This window comes from Bos indicus, chromosome 10, assembly GCF_029378745.1.
Source record: "Bos indicus isolate NIAB-ARS_2022 breed Sahiwal x Tharparkar chromosome 10, NIAB-ARS_B.indTharparkar_mat_pri_1.0, whole genome shotgun sequence".
NCBI classification, from domain to species: domain Eukaryota; kingdom Metazoa; phylum Chordata; class Mammalia; order Artiodactyla; family Bovidae; genus Bos; species Bos indicus.
Genome location: NC_091769.1, coordinates 102973617 through 102988344, shown reverse-complemented (window position 1 = coordinate 102988344; position 14728 = coordinate 102973617).

The following is a 14728-nucleotide window of genomic DNA, read 5'->3' as shown; positions in this document are numbered from 1 at the left end:
TAATACCTGGGGTTGCTCAGGTGTAATTAGGACAGGGGCTTCTGTGGGGATCCCTGGGCACCTTCAGTCCTGATTGTCTTGAGAGTCCAACCCCTGAAACCTACGCCTCTGGGGGCAGTCTCTCCTCCAGTGTGGTCCCTTGCAGACCAGACATGGAGCCGGGGGCAGCTTAGATGCCTGAGGGCAATCCCGCTTGAGGTGCCCCTCCTTTCCACAGTAATAGCAAGCCCATCCCTTTTCACCTGGGTCCCTCTGGGCATTTTTCTCAGGCTGTTTAAGAACAGTTCTGACAGCCATCACAAGAGCTTCCGCTTGTTCCTTGGTCTTTCTCTGCCTTTCTTTTTCTCATAGTCCCTGCTGTAATAGACTGTCTGAGCCAGTTGCAACAGATTATCTAAAGACTGATTTGGTCCATACGCCTGTTTAAGTAGTTTACAGTGGATATCTGGAGCCAACTGAGTGAGAAATCTATCTTTTAACATCATTCTTCCCTCTTCGCTTTTGGGAACAAACAGTAAATCTGCAAAGGGCTTCCCTCAGTCTATCTAGGAATTTACCAGGAGCTTCCTTCTCTTCCTGTTCTATGTTTGCCAATTTGGCCTAGTTTACAGTCTTAGCATGCACTTGCCTGGGTCCTTCAAGAACACATCTGACAATGACTCTGACCCCATCTTCCTTTAGCAGTGTTATAGTTCTAACCTGGGTCTATAGTCGGGACCACCTGATTCCCAGTGGGGAGGGTGGCTATCTCATCCTCCCTCTTACACACTGATTCATTACCAAGCCGTTCATCTCCATAAGCAACAGCTTTCCCCAAAACTTGAGTTTTTGAGTCGGGAATTAGCATTTGCCCAGGTTATACATCACATCCTTCCAAGTAAGGTCATAAAGCAGAGTAAGGAGCTGAAAGTTTCATACCCAAATCTATACCCTTAGGACACAATCTGGCACATCTTATAGAGAGAAAAAGGGCAACACATATGTTACTTCCAGTCATGTCCCTTGTTTTCTACAGAACCTGTCTAACTGTAAAACAGCATTATAGACCTTCCAACCGGCCACTGTTCACCATCCTCCAATGGATACCATGGCCATGTAGTATCACACAGGAAGATCAGGCATGTCTTGTTTAAGCTCTGGGGATCAAATCTATCGCAGTTTTTCAAAGGAGTGAGGCTGGAGTTGTTAGCTCCCATCTGTAAGAGAGAAAAAAAGCAGCCAGTGCTACCTTTTAACCAGAGACTTCCCTCCCTGCTCTAGATGGGGGTGGAGACAGGTCTTCCAGCTAAGCTTCCTTCCCTGGCTGGAGTTAACCTGTCTCTTACCAACACAGGTATGACACTACTGTCTCTCCCAGTTCACCACACCAGTATAACTGATACAAAAGAGATGGTGAAGGGCTGGCCAGTGAGGGAAAAGTGATTTTGTTCTCAAGTTATTAGGCTCAGTCCTTCCAGTTCATTCCCACAGATTCCATAGAAAGAATATCTAGGGAGCTGGGACAAAAGCCACCAGAGAGCCTCCTCTGGTCCACTGAGAGCTAGAGTTACCAAAGGAAGAAGCCTGCTGTACTTCCTATCTGAATAACCTTTAACCTGAGAAATGCTCTTAGAGCTAGAGCTCCATCTAGCTTCCCAACTTCCAACCCCTAGAGAGGCTAGGCACTTCCTGACTATCAATCCAAGTTTGGGACCTACCTAAGTAAGAGTCCACAGTAACAGCACAGATCACAAGTCCCTTGAAAGTCTATGATCCGACAGTTTAGGTTAGTAGTTCTGATTCCCAGGAAGTCAGGAAATGGTCAAAGAGACTGGAAAGTTTGACCAAGAAAGGAGAGTTTGGTCCACATTCTTCATCCATCTCTGGCCATTCCCCAAAGGAGACACTGGGTGCCTCTTGACATCAGCTGCTGCTGCTGCTGCTGCTGCTGCTAAGTCGATTCAGTTGTGTCTGACTCTGTGTGACCCCACAGACGGCAGGCCATCAGGCTCCCCTGTCCCTGGGATTCTCCAGGCAAGAACACTGGAGTGGGTTGCCATTTCCTTCTCCAACGCATGAAAGTGAAAAGTGAAAGTGAAGTTGCCCAGTCGTGTCTGACTCCTAGAGACCCCATGGACTGCAGCCTACCAGGCTCCTCTGTCCGTGGGATTTTCCAGGCAAGAGTACTGGAGTGGGGTGCCATCACCTTCTCTGTTTGACATCAGCAGGTCGGTATAATCCCCGACACCGTTTCTGCCATAAGCTGTATGAGGTCACCACAGAACCGCAGATTAGGAAACAGCTCTTGCTTCATACACATGTGTCTCTTTCAATCAATCACACACACAAGCACACTGCAGAGTTAGTAAAGTACAGCAGAAAACACGTTTGCTAGGAGAACAAAGAACTAGAGCTCCAAGTAGCATTCTTACCTTGTCCTGAAGAATCCCAGATGAGACCCCAAGATGAAAAGTTGTTGCTGATCCATGAAAGACATCGGTATTCTTGACCTCTGGAGGAGAGGAACTCAATCCAGGGCCAGTGACGAGGCTTGATCGCTCAGAGCTTTTGTGTGATAAAGTTTTATTAAAGTATAAAGCAGATAGACAAAGCTTCTGACATAGACATCAGAAGGGGCAGGAAAGAGTGCCCCCATGCTAGTCTTTAGCAGTATCTTATATACCTATCAGCAGGCTGATAATTAGAGAAAGGAAATGTCTCAAAACTCAGAGTGGCACCAGGCCCCTCACCAACAACATGCATTTTGAGATAACATTGGCACAAGGTGAGTCATCCTGGGCCATAAAACATTGACATGAATCTTGAAGAAAGGCAGGTTTCCAAGTAAATATATAGTTTCATTAACATAGATTAGGAGAACAATGTATGAGTAAAACATACTGGTTTGTTGAGCCTTTATCGGTTCTGAGTCTTAAGCAGAACCGACCTAAAGAAAGACAGAGCCTAGGGTAAATACATAGTTCATTAACACAGCTTAAGAAAAACATTTCCATAAGAAAAACACATTGGTTATCTCAAGGTTTGAGAAAAGTTATGTTTAGGTGGAACCATGTGTCGTTATGGCAACACAGAATTTTAAGAGAAACCTTTTAATTTTATATAGAGAAGGGGAAAAAAATCTGACACTTGTAGTTTGTTTTCTCCTGCTGCTTCACAGAGAGATAAAAAACGTCTGACACTTGCAGCCTATTTCCTCCGTTTGGAGACCCCTAGCCTTCTTGCCTATTACCCTCTCAAAAGGATTATATTTGAATTATTTTCCCAGGTAAGTCAAAAGAAAAAAAAAAAAAAATTACACTTGTTTACTCAGGACTAGTAATCTAATACAAAACAAAGGAAAACTTGTTCTCCTCAAGCATCAAGGATGACAGAAACATTCCAGTGCCTACTGTGGTTCACTGTGAAAAATAGTACATTTACATCAATAAAAACTAGACTAATGTTTCTGATAACTGTTTCTCAGGAGTAAGTAGATGGATAATCATCAACTTTATTTCCAGTGAGACACACTTGGAGATGAACCGGAGGTGCCTTCTCTGATGAAGGAGGAAGCACACTGTCTGCTCGGACGACTGTGGGGCTGACCTCCACTCCCTGGCTTTGCTCTCACCTAAAGAGCAGTTCAGACTTCCCAGGGACTCAGTGGTAAAGGATCTGCCTGCCAAGCATGAGACATGTGTCTGAGCCCTGGGACAGGAAGATCCCCTGGAGAAGAGAATGACTACCCATTCCACTATTCTGGCCTGGGAAATACCATGAACAGAGGAGCCTGGCGGGTTACAGTCCACGGGGCCCCAAAGAGTCAGACACAATTGAGCAACTAACACTTTCACTTTGAATGAGCAACCACAGGGCAAAGGGAGGCATTCAATCATGTCCACCGACCACCAGCGAGACTTGGGCTGTGAGGTCACCCAGCCCTGGACCAGAGGCATGAGACAAAGAGGAGGGGCAACGAGTGCCTGTGTCCTGTGTCATCTGCCCTCAGGTACGTACGCCTGTGTCCTTTTTACAAAACAACATTCAACATTCGGAGTTTCTGCTGCAGTCCGGTCCCCAGCGATGGTTAGGTGAGCCTGGATTAGCCTGCCCCGGGCCGGCTCCCACCCCTGCATGGATGCACTCTTTCACAAACCACGTGGAACATCAGAGTTCTCCACGCATCACGGGCATCTCCACCTCTCTAGGGGTGGAGACCACCCCTCTACGATGACAAGCCCTCCGTCACACCTGCGTGGAGTCAGGGGCATAAAGTGTTTGTGAGCCTAAAACCAACATGCCAAGATCCAGGGGCACAGTGTCAAGTATCAAGACTAACAAGTGGGACTTTCCCAGTGGTCCACTGGGTAAGCCTTCACCTGTCAGTGCAGGGAACATGGGTGCAATCCCTGGTCTGGGAAGATCCCACATGCTGCAGGGCAACTAAGCCCAAGTGCTACAACTATTGAAGCCCGTGCACCAAGAGCCCACAACATGCTCCACAACAACAAAAAAGAAGCCACTGCAATGAGAAGCCCTCACACTCATGGGAACTAGAGAGCAGCCCCCTGTCACAGCAACTAGACAAAGCCTGAGTGCAGCAACAAAGACCCAGCACAGCCAAAAATAAAATAAAAATAAATCCAAAAAAAAAAGATTAAAAAGTGGTCTATGCTGTAAGTCTTAAATAGCAAAACTATAATTGTGCTGAAAAGTATGAATAACATGTTTACTGACTGCAGTGACCTACTCTAAGAAGGGAGTTTTAAAATAAACCATTTTAATGATCTTTTCTGAGTGTTTATCTGCTTTTTAAAAACAATTTTCTGTTAAACAAATATTTTCTAATGATCAATAAAGCACGCTAGTACTAACATTCTTTACAACAGAAAGAATACATACACATGAAGTATTTGAAAATGGGAAAGTGCTATGTTTTGTTTTTTTTTTTAGAAAGTTCTTTTTTAGGATGAAAAAGCAAGAGAGTTTCAGAAAAACATTTACTCCTGCTTTATTGACTATGCCAAAGCCTTTGACTGTGTGGATCACAATAAACTGTGGAAAATTCTGAAAGAGATGGGAATACCAGACAACCTGACTTGCCTCTTAAGAAACCTGTATGCAGGTCAGGAAGCAACAGTTAGAACTGGACATGGAGCAACAGACTGATTCCAAATAGGAAAAGGAGTATGTTAAGGCTGTACATTGCCACCCTGCTTGTTTAACTTATATGCAGAGTACATCACGAGAAACACTGGGCTGGAAGAAGTACAAGCTGGAATTAAGATTGCTGGAAGAAATAAAATAACCTATGCAGTTGACACCACCCTTACGGTAGAAAGCAAAGAAGAACTAAAGAGCCTCTTGATGAAAGCGAAAGAGGAGAGTGAAAAAGTTGGCTTAAAGCTCAATATTCAGAAAACGAAGATCATGGCATCCAGTCCCATCACTTCATGGCAAATAGATGGGGAAACAGTGGAAACAGTAGCTGACTTTATTGGGGGGGGGGGGCTCCAAAATCACTGCAGATGGTGATTGCAGCCATGAAATTAAAAGACACTTACTCCTTGGAAGGAAAATGATGACCAACCTAGACAGCATATTAAAAAGCAGAGACATTACTTTGCCAACAAAGGTCCGTCTAGTCAAGGCTATGGTTTTTCCAGTAGTCATGCATGGATGTGAGAGTTGGACTATAAAGAAAGCTGAGTGCAGAAGAATTGATGCTTTTGAACTGTGGTGTTGGAGAAGACTCTTGAGAGTCCCTTGGACTGCAAGGAGATCCAACCAGTCCATCCTAAAGGAGATCAGTCCTGGGTGTTCATTGGAAGGACTGATGTTGAAGCTGAAACTCCAATACTTTGCCACCTGATGTGAAGAACTAACTCAACTGAAAATATCTTGATGCTTGGAAAGATTGAGGACAGGAGGAGAAGGGGATGATGGAGGATGAGATGGTTGGATGGCATCACTGACTCAATGGACATGGGTTTGGGTGACTCTGGGAGTTGGTGATGGACAGGTAGGCCTGGCATGCTGCAGTCCCTGGGGATTGCAAAGGGTTGGACACAACTGATCAACTGAACTGAAGAGAACTGAACTGATGGTTATAGAAGGATCTGTATACTACAGAAAGTGTGTATCATCTCCTAAGATGGTTTCACATTCATGAGACAGTCAATATCTCATTCTCTGGCTGCCACTGAACTCCCGGGCATTTCTAATACTTTTCTTCATTTGACAATATTCTCAGTCACTCAGTCATGTCTGACTCTTTGCCACCCCATGGACTGTAGTCCGCCAGGCTCCTCTGTCCGTGTGATTCTCTAGGCAAGAATACTAGAGTGGGTTGCCACGCCCTTCTCCAGGGGATCTTCCCAACCCAGGAATCAAACCCGTGTCTCTTGCATCTTCTGCACTGGTAAGTGGATTCTTTACCACTGCACCATCTAAGAAGCCCTAATATTATGTTAGAAACTTAAAAACAAATCCCCTGTGTGATAGAATTGGAGGCTAAATGTAAATCTAACAGCTGTTCACACTAAGTCCACAAAGCCTCTCTTTACCACCCCCTCCAAAGCCGTCCTGTCACTTGGAGCAGGAGCCACAGTCATCACAATAAAGACCCCGTGAGCCCTGCATATCTTCGGTCCTGCTCCCTCTCCCTGGCCCCAGATAGACAGGCCTCCTCGCTGTGCCCCTGCCTCGGGGTCTTTGCAGGTTCTGTTCCCTCTCCTGAGAACACACTTCCACAAGTATCCCCTCGTCTCTGGCACACACGGAGCTCCTGCACTCTCAGGCTGTTGTTCAAATGTTACCTTCTTAGAGATATACCCTTAGCCATCTTTACAAACACTGTTATCATCACCAGAAATTCCCTAAATCACTTCCCTGCTTGTTTTTTTCACAGCACTTAACAACATATATCTCTGCAGTTTCCTTTGTTTATGGATATATTAATCCCCCATCTTCTCTTCTCTTTCTCCCAACCAGACTTTGAGCTCCATGAGGATAGGTTTTAATTGCTTATCCAATGCTTGCAACCCTAGAGCCTACACAAATGCCTTGGATGCAATCAGGTTTTTTCTTAATGGGGTATAGACACTTTACCATATGCATAAATCCACTCATTTCTGGGTTTCCTTCTCATCTAAATCACCACAGAGCACTGAGTAGCTCCCTGTGCTATACAGTAGGTTCTCATTAGTTATCTATTTTATACATAGTAATGAGGACTAAGGGCTAATTTCATATCACGGCTAAATTTTTTTTCTTTTTACCATTCAATAATATCTGCCTCTGAAGTCGCATCTTAGAATGTGAGTTATCACCAGCACATCCTCTAAGAGCATCCATGCTCATCCTAACCCCATTCTGCCTGAGGCCCTGACTGTCTACCACATTCTCCTGTGGTCCACACTGAAATGGGATGGCAAAAAGCCTTACTAGTAAAATTTCACCACCCAATTCTGGTGACTCAGCCCTGACATTACACTGAAAGTCAGCACCAGTGTTATGGATGGAACTGTTTGCAACTGGCTGCTTGGAACTGATGGAACTGGCTGAATGCAGTAATCAGAGCCAATATTCAGTCAATACACTATTTAAACAAAAAAGGGTACTCTCATCTCCTCACAAAAATGTTTTTATTAATTCTCTTTTTTACATTTTTTTCTTTTTATTTCAGTACTACAAATGGACATTACACCACTTATTTGGAAGGCTGTTTTCCTTTTCATGTCATTTTTAAATTGTCTTGAGGCCACCCAAGACAGGCGGGTCATGGTGGAGAGGTCTGACAGAATGTGGTCCACTGGAGAAGGGAATGGCAAACCACTTCAGTATTTTTGCCTTGAGAACCCCATGAACAGTATGAAAAGGCAAAATGATAGGATACTGAAATAGGAACTCCCCAGGTCGGTAGGTGCCCAATATGCTACTGGAAATCAGTGGAGAAATAACTCCAAAAAGAATGGAGGGATGGAGACAAAGCAAAAACAATACCCAGTTGTGGATGTGACTGGTGATAGAAGCAAATTCCGATGCTGTAAAGAGCAGTATTGCTTAGGAACCTGGAATGTTAGGTCCATGAATCAAGGCAAATTAGAAGCGGTCAAACAGGAGATGGCAAGAGTGAACCTCGACATTCTAGGAATCAGCGAACTAAAATGGACTGGAATAGGTGAATTTAACTCAGATGACCATTATATATCTACTACTGTGGGCAGGAATCTGTTAGAAGAAATGGAGTAGCCATCATGGACAACAAAAGAGTCCAAAATGCAATACTTGGATGCAATCTCAAAAACAATAGAATGATCTCTGTTTGTTTCCAAGGGAAACCACTCAATATCACAGTGATCCAAGTCTATGCCCCAACCAGTAACACTGAAGAAGCTGAAGTTGAACGGTTCTATGAAGACCTACAAGACCTTTTAGAACTAACACCCAAAAAAGATGTCCTTTTAATTATAGGGGACTGGAATGCAAAAGTAGGCAGTCAAGAAACACCTGGGGTACCAGGCAAATTTGGCCTTCAAATATGGAATGAAGCAGGGCAAAGGCGAATAGAGTTTTTCCAAGAGAACACACTGGTTATAGCAAACACCCTCTTCCAACAACACAAGAGAAGACTCTATACATGGACATCACCAGATGGTCAACACCGAAATCAGATTGATTATATTCTTTGCAGCCAAAGATGGAGAAGCTCTATACAGTCAGCAAAAACAAGACTGAGAGCTGACTGGCTCAGATCATGAACTCCTTATTGCCAAATTCAGACTTAAATTGAAGAAAGTAGGGAAAACCACTAGACCATTCAGGTATGACCTAAATCAAATCCCTTATGATTATACAGTGGATGTGAGAAATAGATTTAAGAGACTAGATCTGATAGAGTGCCTAATGAACTATGGATGGAGGTTCATGACATTGTACAGGAGACAGGGATCAGGACCATCCCAATGGAAAAGAAATGCAAAAAAGGAAAATGGCTGTCTGGGGAGGCCTTATAAACAGCTGTGAGAAGAAGAGAAGTGAAAAGCAAAGGAGAAAAGGAAAGATATAAGCATCTGAATGCACAGTTCCAAAGAATAGTAAGAAGAGATAGGAAAGCCTTCCTCAGCAATCAATGCAAAGAAATAGAGGAAAACAACAGAATGGGAAAGACTAGAGATCTCTTCAAGAAAATTAGAGATACCAAGGGAACATTTCATGCAAAGATGTGCTCAATAAAGGACAGAAATGGTATGGACCTAACAGAAGCAGAAGAGATTAAGAGGTGGCAAGAATACACAGAAGAACTATACAAAAAAGATCTTCATGACCCAGATAATCATGATGGTGTGATCACTGACCTAGAGCCAGACATCCTGGAATGTAAAGTCAAGTGGGCCTTAGAAAGCATCACTATGAACAAAGCTAGTGGAGGTGATGGAACTCCCGTTGAGCTATTTCAAATCCTGAAAGATGATGCTGTGAAAGTGCTGCACTCAATATGTCAGCAAATTAGGAAAACTCAGCAGTGGCCACAGGACTGGAAAACGTCAGTTTTCATTCCAATGCCAAAGAATGCTCAAACTACCGCACGATTGCACTCATCTCACAAACTAGTAAAGTAATGCTCAAATTTCTCCAAGCCAGGCTTCAACAGTGAGTGAATGAGTGAGTGAAGTTGCTCAGTCGTGACCAACTCTTTGCGACCCCATGGACTGTAGCCTACCAGTCTCATTCCTCCATGGGATTCTCCAGGCAAGAGTAATGGAGTGGGCTGCCATTTGCTTCAACAGTATGTGACCCATAAACATCCAGATGTTCAAACTGATTTTACAAAAGGCAGAGGAACCAGAGATCAAATTGCAAACATCTGCTGGATCATCAAAAAAGCAAGAGAGTTCCAGAAAAACATCTATGTCTGCTTTATTGACTATGCCAAAGCCTTTGACTGTGTGGATCACAATAAACTGTGGAAAATTCTGAAAGAGATGGGAATACCAGACCACCTGACCTGCCTCTTGAAAAACCTATATGCAAGTCAGGAAGCAACAGTTAGAACTAGACATGGAACAACAGGCTGGTTCCAAATAGGAAAAGGAGTACCTCAAGGCTGTATATTGTCACCCTGCTTATTTAACTTATATGCAGAGTACATCATGAGAAACGCTGGGCTGGAAGAAGCACAAGCTGGAATCAAGATTGCCAGGAGAAATATCAAAAACCTCAGATATGCAGATGACACCACCCTTATGGCAGAAAGTGAAGAGGAACTAAAAGCTTCTTGATGAAAGTGAAAGAGGAGAGTGAAAAGTTGGCTAAAAGCTCAACGTTCAGAAAACGAAGATCATGGTATCTGGTCCCATCACTTCATGGGAAATAGATGGGGAAACAGTGTCAGACTTTTTTGGGCTCCAAAATCACTGCAGATGATGATTGCAGCCATGAAATTAAAAGAAGCTTACTCCTTGGAAGGAAAGTTATGACCAACCTAGATAGCATATTCAAAAGCAGAGACATTACTTTGCCAACGAAGGTCCATCTAGTCAAGGCTATGGTTTTTCTTGTGGTCATGTATGGATGTGAGAGTTGGACTGTGAAGAAAGCTGAGTGCTGAAGAATTGATGCTTTTGAACTGTGGTGTCGGAGAAGACTCTTGAGAGTCCCTTGGACTGCAAGGAGATCCAACCATTCCATTCTAAAGGAGATCAGCCCTGGGATTTCTTTGGAAGGAATGATGCTAAAGCTGAAACTCCAGTACTTTGGCCACCTCATGTGAAGAGTTGACTCATTGGAAAAGACTGATGCTGGGAGGGATTGGGGGCAGGAGGAGAAGGGTTAAGGAGATCAGCCCTGGGATTTCTTTGGAAGGAATGATGCTAAAGCTGAAACTCTAGTACTTTGGCCACCTCATGCGAAGAGTTGACTCATTGGAAAAGACTCTGATGCTGGGAGGGATTGGGGGCAGGAGGAGAAGGGGACAACAGAGGATGAGATGGCTGGATGGCATCACTGACTCGATGGACGTGAGTCTGAGTGAACTCTGGGAGTTGGTGATGGACAGGGAGGCCTGGCGTGCTGCGATTCATGGGGTCGAAAAGAGTCGGACACGACTGAGCGACTGATCTGATCTGATGCTGCTTTTCAATGAACTCCATTCTCTGAAAACTCTCAGAAATGTTTGGCCTTGTGTGAACAAAAGAACAGAAAGCACCTAGAACAAATCTGAAACTGTAACACCTGAATGCTGTTCTCCACAAAGAAATAAACAAGTGTTGTAGAACAAGAAAATGGTAATATAATAAAAATAAGATTGGGAGTCACAGAGGAATCAAACAATGAAGTTAGAAGATACTATTTAGCTACTGAAAGTAAACATAAGTTGTAGATAATCCAATGTCTGTGCTCAAATAAATTAATTAGTGCACTTTAAGGGTGAAATACAGATTGTTTTGTTTAAAGATACTTCTTTTTATCTAGAGAGACATTTTGATGCCAAATAGCAGTGGAAGATATCTGAAAGTCACATTATGTATGCACTATAATGATATCATCTCCATAGTTTGAATAAATCTGGGTTTGTATATTTACATAAAAAGTTTCACTGGAAACCCAAAATGACAACTAAATTTGTCCAAAATGTCAGTGGTGTTGATGCGTAAGAAGCAAAGTCAGGTGAATCAGCTGAAGAACAGAGCACAAACTGTTTTAAAATAAAAATCAGTTTAAATTGTTTGACTATGGCATTTGGTTTGCATGAATAAACATGATATTGTTTCGTTCAGTTCAGTTCAGTTGCTCAGTCGTGTCCGACTCTTTGTAACCCCATGATTAGCAGCACGCCAGGCCTCCCTGTCCATCACCAACTCCCAGAGTTCACTCAAACTCACATCCATTGAGTCAGTGATGCCATCCAGCCATCTCATCCTCTGTCGTCCCCTTCTCCTCCTGCCCCCAATCCCTCCCAGCATCAGAGTCTTTTCCAATGAGTCAACTCTTCGCATGAGGTGGCCAAAGTACTGGAGTTTCAGCTTTAGCATCATTCCTTCCAAAGAAATCCCAGGGCTGATCTTAACCCTTCTCCTCCTGCCCCCAATCCCTCCCAGCATCAGTCTTTTCCAATGAGTCAACTCTTCGCATGAGGTGGCCAAAGTACTGGAGTTTCAGCTTTAGCATCATTCCTTCCAAAGAAATCCCAGGGCTGATCTCCTTTAGAATGGAATGGTTGGATCTCCTTGCAGTCCAGAGGACTCTCAAGAGTCTTCTCCGACACCACAGTTCAAAAGCATCAATTCTTCGGCGCTCAGCCTTCTTCACAGTCCAACTCTCACATCCATACATGACCACAGGAAAAACCATAGCCTTGACTAGACGGACCTTTATTGGCAAAATAATGTCTCTGCTTTTGAATATGCTATCTAGGTTGATCATAACTTTCCTTCCAAGGAGTAAGCGTCTTTTAATTTCATGGCTGCAGTCACCATCTGCAGTGATTTTGGAGCCCAGAAAAATAAAGTCTGACACTGTTTCCACTATTTCCCCATCTATTTCCCATGAAGTGATGGGACCAGATGCCATGATCTTTGTTTTCTGAATGTTGAGCTTTAAGCCAACTTTTTCACTCTCCACTTTCACCTTCATCAAGAGGCTTTTTAGTTCTTCTTCGCTTTCTGCCATAAGGGTGGTATCATCTGCATATCTGAGGTTATTGATATTTCTCCCGGCAATCTTGGTTCCAGCTTGTGTTTATTCCAGTCCAGCGTTTCTCGTGATGTACTCTGCATATAAGTTAAATAAACAGGGTGACGATATATTCTGTGATAAAACTCAGCACATATTAAAGGTGTAAAGAAAAAGTCACTAAGGGAAAACTAAACTCAGGTCATGGGAAAAATGAGAAATCTCTGCCAATTCACAAGTACACACCAAGAAAACAACGTATTTACTGATTTGCTAGGCTTTCTTTTTCCTTAGGCTTTTTTGGCATCAAAAAATACCAGAAATGTATGTGGATCCAAAGGTAGATGACAATGAGGTGAAAGGTTCATGTTTGGATGTACTAAAGTCATATAAGAAAGGATTTATTTCCCATGATTCCATACTGATTAATGATTAAAACTGTGCACACTTGAAAATCAATTCTGGACAGGGGTAAAGACATGCATTTCTGAAAGGCACTGCAATTCAGGAAGGGAAGATATACCTAGATGCACAGTTACAACTTTTTCTCTCTTCTGAAACAGTTTGTGCAAACACTTTGTGGTTTTAATACTTTAATAAATGTCAGATCACCACTTCAGGAACTTCTTGTGTTGAAAGTTAATTTAATCAGATATTTCTTCTCTGATACACGGTTTCAGAGATGATTTTACCCTTAGTTCATCACATTAACTACTGTTTCATTAATAGAAAAATAACAAAATTTGATTGTGTTACCTTGTTCAGCTCAAAATTGACACTAATTGCAGTCATTTATTATTGAAAATGGACTTTCCTGGTAGCTTAATGGTAAAGAATCTGCCTGCCAATGCAGGAGATACAGGTTCAATCCCTGGGTCGGGAAGATCCCCTGGTGGAGGGCATGGCAACCCAGTCCAATATTCTTGCCTGGAGAATCCCATGGACAGAGAAGCCTGGTGGTCTACAATCCATGGAGTCACAAGAGTTGGACATGACTTAGCAACTAATTAACCACCACCAATATTGAATACTCCCTAGAGCAAAAGAATTAATGTATTCATTTGCTATTGACTTTAAATGAAAGCTTTAATGAATATACAAACACTTGTATATGTATTTACTTGCCTTTCTGAAGTTTGATACAATACTTAAAAAAATAGCCAGGCTCCATGTGAGTTACCAATGACAGCATCTTGAGTCATTTAGAAAGTGTTCATGAGAGAAAAAGCAAAAATTTATAAAGTGATTTCGCTATTGAATCTGCACAAGCCAATAAATATTTGTAAATGTGATCCAATTCTTCTCAAATATTTGTCTTTCTCAAATATATTCTGTTTTAGTGCATGAGATTTCCACCCCGAACAATTGAGAAGGGAAAGGGCTAACGTATAAGCCAGAAAGATAAGCAAAGTTCATGACTTTTCAATTTCTTTCTCATTTAAATTTATGTATTTTTTTTCAGATAATTGAATTTTGAACCATATACCTTCATTATATATTCCAGTGATATTTTTGGGGGGGCCTGATATTACTTTAAAAATTTTTTTTTCATTTGGAGAATAATTGCTTTACAGTGTTTTGTTAGTTTCTGCCGGACAACAATGTGAATCAGCCATGAGTACACATATGTATCAGCCTAGAGAGATGGGATGTGGTGGGGTGCAGGAGTGGGGAAACATTTTTATTTTTCATTTTCCCTATGCTGGGTCTTCCTTGCAGCACATGGCTCTTCTCGGGTTGTGGCTCGTGGGCTTAGTTGCCTGGTGGCATAATAAAAGTGAATGATAAAAGAATACATGCCACCTGGATGATGTGATTTTTTATCATTTTTTATTATTTTTGTGTTATGTCTACTGGTGTTGTTTCTTACTAAAATTAGTCAATTTCTACTTAAGTACATCTCAGGATGTCAACATATTATTTGTAAATTCCATAATTGTAGCTTAAATTATAGATGATAATTTGGCATGAATTAATTTTTTTTTAATTTTGTAATCATGTTATTTTTTATGCAAAGTTTTCTTCTGATCATCACTTTATCCTTTCCTAGCTGTCTGTGCTTTTTATCTGTTTC